General features: G+C 36.8%; 1 pseudogene; it reads right to left on the bottom strand.

Moving 5' to 3' along the window:
• Positions 1 to 1,957: 1,957 nt before the first annotated feature.
• On the bottom strand, positions 1,958 to 2,076 carry LOC112475532 (annotated as a pseudogene).
• Positions 2,077 to 13,355: the final 11,279 nt, after the last annotated feature.

The following is a 13,355-nucleotide window of genomic DNA, read 5'->3' as shown; positions in this document are numbered from 1 at the left end:
TCCTTTAAGATATCGAAAATGGTTGTCCTTATTTTAAAAAGGGGAAGGTCATTTGGAATTCGACTTGTCAAAGGCAGACATAAATTATAAATACCTCCAAAACAAAATTTTGATTCAACTGTTTTGTTTGTGTCTATGTATGTCTATATGCGTAAATTGTAAATTTTCTACCTTCTCATGTTAAAATTAATTTAAAGGCATGCTTTTGTAAAAAGTGGGAATTCTAAAATTCTCAGAAATGTTGAAACTAACTTAAATGCTTTTCAAGTTTAAATGATCTAATAATCCTTAGTAAATAAAAGCTAGCTTAAATTTATTGGTTTAAGTAAAACAGACATGTTTTTATTTTGCCTAGGTTTTACAAAAATAAGTCTATGTTAATAATTGACTTTAATGTTTATAAAGTATGTTTCTAGAGATTGTAATATGTCTTCATAATCTACCAAGTTAAGAAATGCTAATTGCTTACTTCTTAATTTTCATTATGAATAAGTTTGTGGGTCCAGAAAGGCCCCTCGAACACCTCAAAGGATTGTGTTTATGTTAAGATACATGGGAAATGGAGATCTGCCAAGATGGCATAGAAAATACATGCTGTGCACACCTCCTCTCATGACCACACCAAAATTACAACTAACTTACAGAGCAAGCACCATTGGGAGTCTCCTAAGTTCTGGTTGAACAGAAGTCCTACTACTGCACAAACATAAGAGGCCCCTTAGAAAATGGTAGGAGTGAAGAGATGTGAAATGGGCCGGTCCCAAAACTGGTGTGGCAGTCAAGAATCAAGAAGTTCATCTTGGCTGCAAAGCCCCTCCCCACTGAGGAGCAAGGGGTCCTGACTCCACACTGGTCTCTCCACCCCAGGATTCTAGTGCCAAAGAGAGAAGTCCGTACAATCTCGGGCTGTAAAAAACATTCTGAGATTGTGGCTGAGTGAAATAGAGGGCTCCTGAAGTCCCAGGCATTCCTCCAAAGGGCCTGCATACAAACTTATTCACTGACAGACTCACTCGTTCTGAACTCCAGCACTTGTGGCAGCTGCTCAAGGAGTACCAGGGACATACGGGGAGACACTGAGCTGTTGGACTTCAGGGCAAGGGCCGAAGGGTCTCCTTTCTCCTGGACAGAAGTGCTAGCAGTAGCCATTGTTCTTTGGTTGAACCCTCCCCACTCCCAGCATGCAGACATAGGTGGCCACCATATATGAGTCTCTATCAACATGGCTAATCCCACCCAGGTGATTCCCTGATACCCTACCTTTCCCAATGTGCAGGCCCACCCCAGCTGTCACCAGTGGTTCTTTCCATATAAATGACCTGTCTTGGCTTAATCTGGGGACTTTCCTAAAATCTCTCAGAGGTTCATAAAACCCAAACAAGCACCTTCTGGCCTCGGCATAACCTATATCTTTTGCTGAGCAGCTCCAACCTGGCACCAGTGGCAGCCGGCCCTGATTCCTGGTTCACCTCTCAAGGCACTTATAAGCCCAGTACAAGTAGTGGCCATCTGCTGATTGCTTGGTAACTCTTGTCAGGTAGCCCCAGGCAGGGCACGAGCTGCGGCTAAACTTGGTCTGCAGTGGGGCCCCTTCCAGGAAGCTTTGGGATGGGTACATCCAGCAGCCTTCTTCAACCTGCACCAGAGGCAGACCACCACCGGGATAGCATCTGAGGACACACCCAAAAGGGAGACATAGCAGGCACCAGAGCCCTGCTAAAATGAATTCTGTTCCCTAGGGTCAGCCTCTCACTGGCCAGTTCTCACAACCAATCATCCCAAGGGTGAATCTCTCCCATCGAAGTGCCAACAATAACCAAGGCTCAACGGCATCAGGAGGGAACACATAACCCACAAAAAGAACACACCTTAAGCACCTCACTCATGTGACCAGAGAAGACTGTGCCACTGAGCTCCACAGGACACCTACTACATAAAGCCACTCTATATTTTTTTTCACCTACAGCACCCGGTCTTCCTAGCTGGTCTCCCAACCAAGTATTAACCAGACCTGACTCTGCTTAGCTTCTGAGATCAGACGGGATTGGGCATGTTCAGGGTGGCATGGCCATAGACCTAAAGCCACTCTATTAAGACTGTGAGATGTAGGAGACCTACTAATACATAGAAACAGACACAAGGAGGTGACCAAAATGGGGAGACAAAGAAATACATCCCACATGAAAGAACAGCAGAAAGCTCCAGAAAAAGAACTAAACAAAATGGACACAAGCAATCTACCAGATGCAGAGTTCAAAACACTGGTTATAAGGCTGTGCGATACTTGGGGAAGAAGAGTATAGAACCTCAGGGAAAACTTTAACAAAGAGATAGAAAATTTAAAAATGGAGATGGAAAACATAAAAGGGAACCAGTTAAAAATAAAGAATACAATATCTGAGATGAAGAGTACTTTATAGGGATTCAACAGATTGGATGAAGAGGATGATTAAATCAGTGATCTAGAGGATGGGGTAGCAGAGAAAGAAGAAAACAAGAAAAAAAATCTAAAAAGTGGGGATCGTTTTACGGGCCTCAGGGACAACATCAAGCACAGTAATATTTACATCATAAAGGTACCAGAAGGAAAAGAGAGAGAAAGGAATTGAAACCCTATTACAAGAAATAATGATGGAAAAGTTTCATAACCTGGTAAAGGAAATAGACATATAAGCCTAGGAAGTCCCAAAAAAGATAAACCCAAAGAGTCCCACACTATGACACATCATCATTAAAATGCCAAAGTTTAAAAACAAAGAATCTTAAAAGCAGCAGAAGAAAAGCAATTATTTTCTTAAAAAATAGCTTCCATAAGACTGTCAGCTGATTTCTCAACAGAAACTTTGTGGAGGAAGAGGATAAGAGAAGAGAAGCGGGAGAAGAGAGGGAATGACTAAGTGAATAATGAAATATCGGTAACTACATATCTATCAACAAGTACTTCAAATGGAAAAGATTTAAATGCTCCAATCAAAAGATAGGGTGGTTGAATGGATAAGAAAACAAGACCCTTACATGTGCTTCCTACAAGAGACTTACTTCAGATTAAGACACACACAGACTAAAAGTAATGGAATGAAAAAAGAATATTTCCTGATGGACCTAGAGGGTATTGTGCTGAGTGGAGTAAGTCAGATAGAGAAAGACAAATGTCACATGATTTCATATACATGTGGAATCTAAAGAGCAAAATAAACAAACAAACAAAAAAATAGAAACAAACTCATAGATACAGAGAACATTTAGAGTGAATAAGTGAAAAAGAGGGAATGGATTAAGAAATACAAAATAGTAGTTATAAAATAGTCATGGAGATATAACATATAGCATAAGGAATAGAGTAATAATATTGTAATAACTATGTACAGTGTCAGATGGGTACTAGATTTATTGAGGTGATCACTTCATGATTTATATAGATGTCTAATTACTATGTTGTACTGAAACTAATATAATATCATATGCCAACAATAATTAAAAAATAAAGAATGTTTTTGAAAATTGCATGGAAGCATTGTAGTATAAGAGATAAAATCTTCTAGAGTATATTGTATGGTTGTAAATTAAATGAATAGTCAAGGCTATGGGAAACTCAAGACAGCTTCTCGATTCTCCCTGGTTCCCTGGCTTTTTTGGTTTTTACATTCCTTCATGCATCACAGTGCATTTAAGCTGGACTTAAATTAGGTGAAGGAACACGTGAGCTGACACTATTGAAAGGAGACATCTTACATTATTACCAAGGTTTGATAGAGTCACTTCAAAATAATGCCAAATGACTAAAATAATGCTTCCTTTCATAGTGAGCTCCCAGGAGACAAAGACTTTAAAGATATTTTGACTGCTAGCTGAAGATTTTGTTTATTGGAAATGTAGAAACTGACTTAAATGCTAACTCAGTACATTAAGTAAAAGATACTCTCCGACCTCTCTGAAAGGAACCTTATCAGGCACCTAACTGCAAATGAGCATCTACTCCTTTCTATGGACATGAAAGACTCCTTGAGAATGAGGAGTCACCACCACCAGGGGTAGACAGCTATCCCAAGATATCGAAAGGCCTATGTACCTACAAATTAATATTGAACTCAGAATCCATTTTGTTTGATTGTCTTTACCTGTCTAATAATGATATTAGTCATAATAACAGTTATACTTGCTCTTTGGGTTTTTCTATATAGTCCAACTCTTTATGATTACTGATCATGTATAAGATAACTTTTAATACTCTTTTCTTGGCTTATGTAAATGTCATATACCAAATACAGAAAACTAAGGTAGAAGGCAAAGCTTGGATCATAATAGTTCACAGAATAGAAATGATCCAGAGTGGGTTTTCTTTTCCCTTACAATGAAGGTAATAAAACCTGAATGTCTTCCATTTACCTGCCCTTCCCTTTGGGAAAATTTGCTCTCAACTCAGGAACTGTGGTTACAGTACTGCTTCATCCCCAATGGACAAGATAACATCATCAATACTGAGACTTCCTAGAAATGAGTCTTCCTAGTGCTATGAGACTACACTAACTGATTGAAAGTTTGGTTGTCAGTGCATCCTTTGAATTGATTTATGACCAAAATGGGAAACTGTATATATGTATTTAAAAAAAAAAAAAAAAAAAGGCTCAATGGAAAGTAACTTCACAGGGTGATCTGATCATAAATTCCTAACTGGGCAGGTTATGGTAAGTAGTTATGCCCCAGGCATATAATTTCATTAGTGAAAGATTTTAAGCCCTGTGCATTGTTCTTGTGCATCTAGATTAACACACCTTTGAAATAATAGAATACACCTTGAAGAGAGTATTAAACCTTAAAAGAGCACATAATTTTGTTAAGTGTCCTGTAATCCAATCCCTGCTTTGCTTTATTACCATCTCCATGTAGTCTTTCTTATGTTCCCTCCTTAATTTCAAATGCATAAAAATCGCTGAAAAACTGTTTTCCTCAGAGCATTTGAGATATTGTTATCTGGCATATGCCATCAGTTTGGTTCAAATAAATCTATAAAAATTCAAAAAAAGAAATAGAATCTCTAACTTTCAGTTAAGATGGCAAAGTAAATAAACTTTGTGCTCACCTCCTTTCATGATTACACCAAAATTACAGCTAAATTATAAAACAATTATCATTGAGAACCACCTGAGGACTAGCTAAACAGAATTCCTATAACTAAGAATACAAAGAAGAAGCCATGTTGAGACTTGTAGGAGGTATAGAGATGCAAACCAGGCAGGTCCCATATCTATCATGTGACAATTAAGAAATGGAAGGGACATCTCAGCAGTGGAATTACTCCCTGAAGAATAAGGAGTCCTAGACCCACACTGGGCTTCCCAGCTGGAGACATCAGAACAGGAAAGAGGAGTCCTCATTATATCTGCTGTGAAAACCAGCAGTGATTACATCTGAGAAAAACAAAGGGCTACAAGAGACTGAGGAGCTGTTCTTAAAGGGCCCATACAGACTCATTTACTCACTCTCTCTAACTTCCAAGACATGAGCAGTAACTCGAAAAATGTCATGGAAACAGAGGAAAGACTCAAATTGACTGACTTCAGTACCAGGGCTGAAGGGGCAAGTGTCAGAGTAACTCTCTCTGGAGACTGAAGCACTGGAAGTTGCCTTATTCCTTTGTTGAGCTCTCCTTTGACAGCTGGCCCAGCCAAGTAGGCACCAAACCTATGCTCTACATTAACCTAAATAATACCATTTGCCCTTCCCTGGTGATTCTGAGACCCCACCCCACCCAACTCACTCACCCATCCTCGCCTCCTCCAGCAGCTCCTCTTCACAAACAGCCTTCCTCAGCTTGCACTATGGATTTTCACAAATATCTGAAAAGCTCATACAAGTGATGGACACCTCAGGCTTGTGATGCAGACTTCAGATCAATAGACACACATAAACTGAAAGTAAAGGGATGGGGAGGGAAATGCTTCATACAAATGGAAATTAAAAAGAAAAAAAGCTAGAGTAATAATACTTATAGCACACAAAATAGATTAAATAGGCTTTAAAACAAAGGCTGTAACATCAGCTAAAGAAGGGCTTCATAATGATAATAGGGATCAATCCAACAACAGGTAATAATGCTTGTAAACAACAATGCACCCAATGAAGGAGTGCATAAATATATAAACAAATGTTAATAGACATAAAGGGAAAGATCAAAAGTAAGTAGGGGACTTTAACATTCCATTGACATTAATGGATAGATCATCAAGGAAGAAAATCTACAAGGCCTTAACTGACACATTAAGATCAGAGAGACTTACTAGATACTCATGAAATATTACATCCCAAAGGAGCAGAATATACATTCTTTTCAAGTGCACATGGAATATTTTTCAGAATAGACCATGTTTTAGGCAATAAAATAAATTTCAGTAAATTTAAGAAGATTTAAATCATATCAAACAGCAAAATCAAAAGAAACTATGATATAAATAAAAATAAATACACAATGACACAAAATCTATGGGACATACCCAAAGCAGTTCTAAAAGGGAAATTCAGAGCAATACAAGACTACCTCAAGAAATGAGAAAAAAACTTAAGACAGGCTTTATGATAGAGGCTTTATTTATCCCTCTTGCAACCAAATCAAAGTTGTGACAGAAACATGGAGCAAACGGCAAAGAAATTCACCTGGGGTCAGAATGAACAAAAGTATTACAACTAGGGAGAGAAATGATCAGCCTTCAATGGTAGAAGGTAAGAGAGAGCAAAGATGCGAGGCTGCTCAGTCCTGAGCTGCTGAGTGAGACAGAGGCTACAGTGGCGGCAGCTGGCAGCTGTGGATGCCTTTTAAAGGGGCTGTATCTGTGAGCAGACTTTCCTGGTGACAGACCTGCTTGCACTGAGCACTAGCGCTCAGTAGGCTGCATGGAGGCACCAGGGACTTACAGGGGGCACTGAGTTGTCAGAGTGAGGGCCGGAGTCGAGGCTCTCTCACAGGCAGAAGTGCCAGCGGTATCCATTGTTCCTCTGTTGAGCCCTCTCCCCATCCCACTGTGCCGACCAGCGCTGCCATAGCTGAGACATCATCAAACTGAATAATAGAGGCTGCTCTTCCTAGAGGATTCCCTGTAATTCTGCCTACCCCAACTCAGGGACCCACCCAAGTCACATCCAGGTGTATCTTCGGCGAGTCTGGTGCTCCTCCCTGAGCAGCAACAAGACTCACACTGGTGGCAGCTGGCCTCAGTTTCTGGTGTGGTTTTCTGAGGCAACTATAAGCACAGCATCTGTGGATTGCTTGCTAAATCTTAACAGGTAGCCCCTGTTAAGAGGGGAACAGGGTGGGGCTAAAACTGGCCCACAGCTGAACCCCTGTCAGGACCGTGCCATGGGACACCTACTACACAAAGCCAGGCTAATAAGACTGGGAGACTTAAGAGCTTTGGTTAGTACATAGAAACAGACACAGAAAGGCAGCCAAAATGGGAAAACAAAGAAGCAGAAACCAAATGAGAAAATAGAGCAGAGATCCAGGAATAATGGACTCAAGCAAGCTAATAGATGCAAACACTGGTTATAAAAATGCTCAATGAACTTAGGGGAAGTCTAGAAATTTAGTGAGAACTTCAACAAAGATATAAAAAAACATACAAATGAAAATGAAAATTACAAAAGGGAACCAGTCAAAAATGAATAACACATTATCTGAGATGAAGAGTATATTAAATGGAATAAACAGAGTGGATAAAGAAGAGGATTGAACCACCAATATAGAGGATGCCAAAGACAATCAGAATGGCAAAAAAAAAAAAAAAAAAAAGAAGCCAAGAATATAATAATAATAATTTAAGGAGCCTATTGGACAAAATTAAGGGTAACAACATCCGTATCATAGGGGTATCTGAAGAGGGAGAGCAAGAAGTTGAAAACTTTTTAAAGATAATGATGGAAAACTTCCCTAACCTGGTGAAGAAAATAGACATAAAACCCCAGGAAGCTCAGAGAGTGCCAAAACACAGAAACCCAAAGACGGCCACACCAAGATATGTAATTAAAATGCCAAAGGTTAAATACAAAGAAAGAATCTTAAAAGCAGCAAGAGGAAAGCAGTTAGTTACCTACGAGGAAGCATCCATAAGACTGGCAACTGATTTCTCAAAAGAAACTATGTAGGACAGAATGGCTTGGCACATATTCAATGTGATGAAAACCCAGAATCTACAACCAAGAATACTTTATCTGGCAAAGTTATCATTTAGAGTCGAAGAACAGATAAAAAAAAAACCTTCCCAGACGAATATAAGCTAAAGGAATTCATCACCACCAAGCCAGTATTATAGGAAATGTTGGAGGGACTTCTTTAAGAAGGAAAAAACATGTATCAAAAACATGAATAAGGAATGGCAATAACTACATATCTATCAACAAGTACCTCAAATGGAAAAGAATTATGTGTTCCAACCAGAAGATAGGGAAGCTTAATGGATAAGAAAAGAAGACTCCTGCATATGCTGCCTACAAGATACTTACCTGAGATCAAAAGACACACAGAGACCAAAAAGAAGAGGATAGAAAAAGATATTGCCTTGATGGAAATAGAGAGTATTGCGCTGAATGAAATAAGTCAGAGGAAGACAAATATTACATGATTACATGTACACGTGGAATCTAAAGAATGAAATAAAAAACAATAACAACAAAAAATGGAAAGAAACACATAGATACAGAGAATAATTTGAGGGATATTAGATTGGAGGAGGTTTGAGGAGGAACAGTGAAAAAGGACAAAGGAATTAAAAAGTTCAAATGGATAGTTACAAAATGGACATGGAGATACAAAGTGTAGCATAAAGAAAATAGTTAATAATGTTGTAATAAATATGTAAGGAGGAAGAGGGGTAATAGGTTTAGTGGAGTGACCACTTTGTGAGTTATATAGATCTCTAATCACTATGCTGTACACTGAAACTAATATATTATTGTATGCCAACTATAATTTTTAAAAACTCATTGAATTATACAATGTAAAAAAAAGAAACAAGAAAAATCTCAAATAAGCAATATAACCTTACATCTAAAAAGATCTATGTTAAAAAAAAAAAAGAATAATGACAGAGTAGATGAAAAGAAATAATAAAGACCAGAGCAAATATAAGTGCAATAAGGTTAAAAAATAAACAATAGAAGATTGGTGAAATCAAGAGCTTCTTCTTTGAAAAGATAAACAAAATTGATAAATCTTTAGCCAGACTTAAAAGAAAAAAAGAGTAATAGCCCAAATAAATAAAATCAGAAATGAAAGAGAAGTGACAACTGACACCACAATAAAACAAAAGATTATAAAAAAATACTATGAAATATTATACTCGAAAAAATTGGTCAATCTAAAAGAAATGATAAATTCCTGGCAACATATGATCTTCCAAGAATGATTCAGAAAGAAATAGAAAATCTGAATAGACTAGTAACTACTAACAAAATCAAATCAGTAATCAAAAAACTCATAACAAACAAAACTCCTAACAAACAAAAGGTTCAAACCAAATGACTTAACAAGTGAATTTTACCAAATGTTCAAAGAAAAGTTAATATTTCTTTTTCACAAACTCTTCCAAAAAGTTTAAGAAAAGAGAAAGCTCTCAAATGCATTTTATGAGCCCAGCATTACCCTACCACCCAAACAGGATGAAGACAGACACACACACACAGACAAAAACCAAAAAAAAAAAAAAAAAAAAAAAATAAAAAGAAAAAATTATATACCAATATTCCTGATGAATGTAGAGGCAAAAATCCTCAATAAAATATTAGCAAACTGAATTCAGCAGTACACTAAAAAAATCAGACATTGTGATCAAGTGGCTTTGATTCCTGGGATGCAAGCTTGGCTCAATATCCATAGTTAATTAATGTGATATACTACATAAACAAAATGAAGGATAAAAATTATGTAATCAAATTAATTGATGAGAAAATGCATTTCACAAAATCCCACATCCATTTATAATAAAAACTCTCAGCAAAGTGGAAATATAGGAAACATACCTCAATATAATAAAGGCCATATATGAAAAATCCACAGTTAACATCATACTTAACAGTAAAAAGCTAAATCCTTTTCCTCTAAATTCAGGAAAAGGACAAGGATGTCCACTTTATCATTTATTCAATGTAGTATTGGAAGTCATAGCCACACAAGTCAGACAAGAAAGAGAAATAAAAGGCATCCAAAACAGAAAAAAAAAAACATGAAGTAAAACCATCAACATTTGAAGATGACATAATACTACATGAAAACTTTAAAGAATAAACAAAAACTGAATAGAACTAATATGAATGCAGTAAAAGCAGGACATAAAATTAATATTCAGAAATCAGTTGCATTTCTATATATCAATAATAAATTATCAGAAAGAGAAATTAAGAAAATAATCTCATTTACAATTACATCACAAAAATTAAAATACCTAGGAATAAATTTAACCAAGGAGGTAAAAGACCTATACTCAGAAAATTATAAGTCATTGAAGTAAAAAATTGAAGAAGATACAAACAAATGGAATAATATACCATGCTCATGGATAGGAAGAATTCACATCATTAAAATGTAAAGGTGTGAAATGTTTGGTGATGGAAGGAAATTTAACTTTGGGTGGTGAACACACAATGTAATATACATGTGATGTATTATCAAATTGTATACTTGAAACCTATTTGACTTTATTAACCAGTGTCACCCCAATAATTTTAATAAAAATAAATAAATTTTAAAAATGTGCATAATACTCAAAGCAATCTAAAGATTCAATGCAATCTCAGTCAAAATACCAATGATATTTTTTTACAAAATAAAACATCTTAAATTATTTTTTAACTACAAAAGACCCCGAATAACTAAAGCAATATTGAGAAAGAATTACAAAGTTGAGAGTGTCATGTTACCTACTAGCAAAATATACTACAGGGCGATAGTAAACAAAACAGCATGGTACTGCATAAAAACAGACATATAAATCAATAGAACAGAATAGAGAACCCAGAAATAAACCCGTGCCTATATGTTCAATGAATATATGACAAAGGAGGCAACGATATACAATGGGTTAAAGACATCACTTCTATAAATGCTATTGATAAAACTGGACACATGCATGCAAAGAAAATAAAACTAAACCACTTTCTTATACTATATACAAAAATAAACTCAAATGGATTAAAGACTTAATTGAAAAACCCCAAACCATAAAGTTTCTAGAAGAAAATATAGGCAGTAAACTCTTAGACACTGTTCTTATTAATACTTATTTGGGTATGCCCCTTGGGCAAGGAAATAAAAGAAATAAACAAATGGTACTATATCAAACTAAAAAGTTTTGCACCATAAAGGAAATCATGAACCAAATTAGAATGGAAAGCTTCCACTCGTTTTAGATAAAAATTGAAGACAACCTACTGAATTTGAGATAATATTCCAATGATATATATAATAAGGGGTTAATATCCAAAATGTATAAGTAATTAATACAACTCAACACTATAAAAATAAACAATCTGATTAAAAAATGTACCAGTTTTGAAGAAACATGGCAGAGTGAGAGGCGTCCCCAGATCTCTCTTCTTGATACAACAATAAATTTAACATCTAAAAAAATCTCAACAAAAAACACCCAAACTGCACACCACCATGTTTGAGCGTGGGTTCTGCGCATAAGAGCTACCACAGATCAGAACCCCGGGTGTCAGGCATTGGACTGCGAGAAATAAAGAGGCTGCCTCTCGCAATTGCTGGAGATCTCTGTAGGAGGAAGAGGAAGGGAGAAGGTGCAGAGAGTTCCCTGAACAGCCCTGCCTGGGAGAGTTGTGAGCTCCACACGGCCAGGAGCTGGGCCCAGTTATCAGGGCAGAAAGCAGAGAAGCAGGAAGGCAGAGAAACAACAGTTGATTTTTACCAGCCACGGTTGCAAAACCAAGGCTGAGTGGCAGCCCTCAATCTCCAACCCAGAGGGCTCCTACCCCCATACCTTCCGAGATTGAGAACCATGGAGCCCCAGGGGAATCTGAGCAAATGCTACCAAAACTGTCGCTAACACACAGGGACTGAGGCTGAGGATAGCGAGCATGATTAAATATCTACAAGAATAAAAAGGCATTATTAAGGATTTATATAAAGCAGGGATCCAATAGGCTGAGGCGCCATCTACTGGAAACCAAAATAAAAGCACCTTTTTTACAGCAGGCTAAAGAGAGACCTTTATATAACAAATCTTCTTTCTGGAAAAACAGCAGAATATACTTCCATTATTGCTCAGGCAGAGAAATAGTCCATTAAAAACCATGAACAACCAAGATGAAAAGGCATCTCAGAAAGAAAGAGAAAAATCTCCAGAAAGTAAGCTTATAGATATAGAAATATGCTACTTAAATGACAGAGAATTCAGGATGCTACTTCTGAAAAAACTCAGTGAGTTCTGAAACGAGTAATATTAGCAATTTCAGAAATTGCAAAAACAGCTAGATGAGCAGAGCAAAGAGATTGAAACCCTCAAAAGAATAAAATAGATCTTCTGGAGATAAAAAGTGCACTGCAAGTGTTGAAAAATGAAATAGCAAGCTTGGGAAATAGACTCGACCAAACGGAGGAAAGGATCAGGGATATTGAAGACAGAAATCTAGAAATAAATAAGAAGGAAGAAGAGAGAAACTGAAGAATGAAAAATAATAAATGAGAAATACAAGAACTAGCTGATACCGTTAGAAGAGGAAACATAAGAATAATGGGCATTATCGAAGGCGAGGAAAAGGAGCAGGAACTAGAAAGCATTTTCAGACAAATAGCTGACAAGAATTTCCCAAATCTAAGGAATGAGCTGGAGCTTAGAATTCAAGAAGTCAACAGAATACCCAATTATCTCACCCAAAAAGGCCTTCTCCAAGACATATTGTATTAAAAATTATCAAAAATCAACAACAAAGACAGAATTATCAGGGCAGCCAGGGAAACGAAGATGGTATCCTACAAAGAAAAACTCATTAGATTATCATCGGACTTCTCAGCACAAACCTTATAAGTGAGAAAGGAGTGGAATCAAATATCCAAACTATTAAATGAAAAGACCTACCAGCCAAGAATAATGTATCTGGCAAAGCTCTCCTTTAGATATGAAAAAGAAATCAAGACCTTTCCAGATCTACAAAAATTGAGAGAATTCTCCACTATGAGGCCTGCATTACAAAAAATAATGAAAGGAGTCAGCTCACCTAAAACAAAATGACGTATAAATACATTACTGTAAGGTGACTAGCAGGCAGACAGAAGCAGAGTAGTACAACCCTTATTAAGAACAGGGCATTATAAGCTTAAACAATAAGAAGAGATTTGCTATTACAAGGTA

The sequence above is a fragment of the Pteropus alecto genome, unplaced genomic scaffold (genome assembly GCF_000325575.1).
Source record: "Pteropus alecto unplaced genomic scaffold, ASM32557v1 scaffold51, whole genome shotgun sequence".
Lineage (NCBI taxonomy): Eukaryota > Metazoa > Chordata > Mammalia > Chiroptera > Pteropodidae > Pteropus > Pteropus alecto.
Note: the sequence above shows the minus strand (reverse complement) of the source record. Positions and strands in the feature narration are given on the sequence as shown.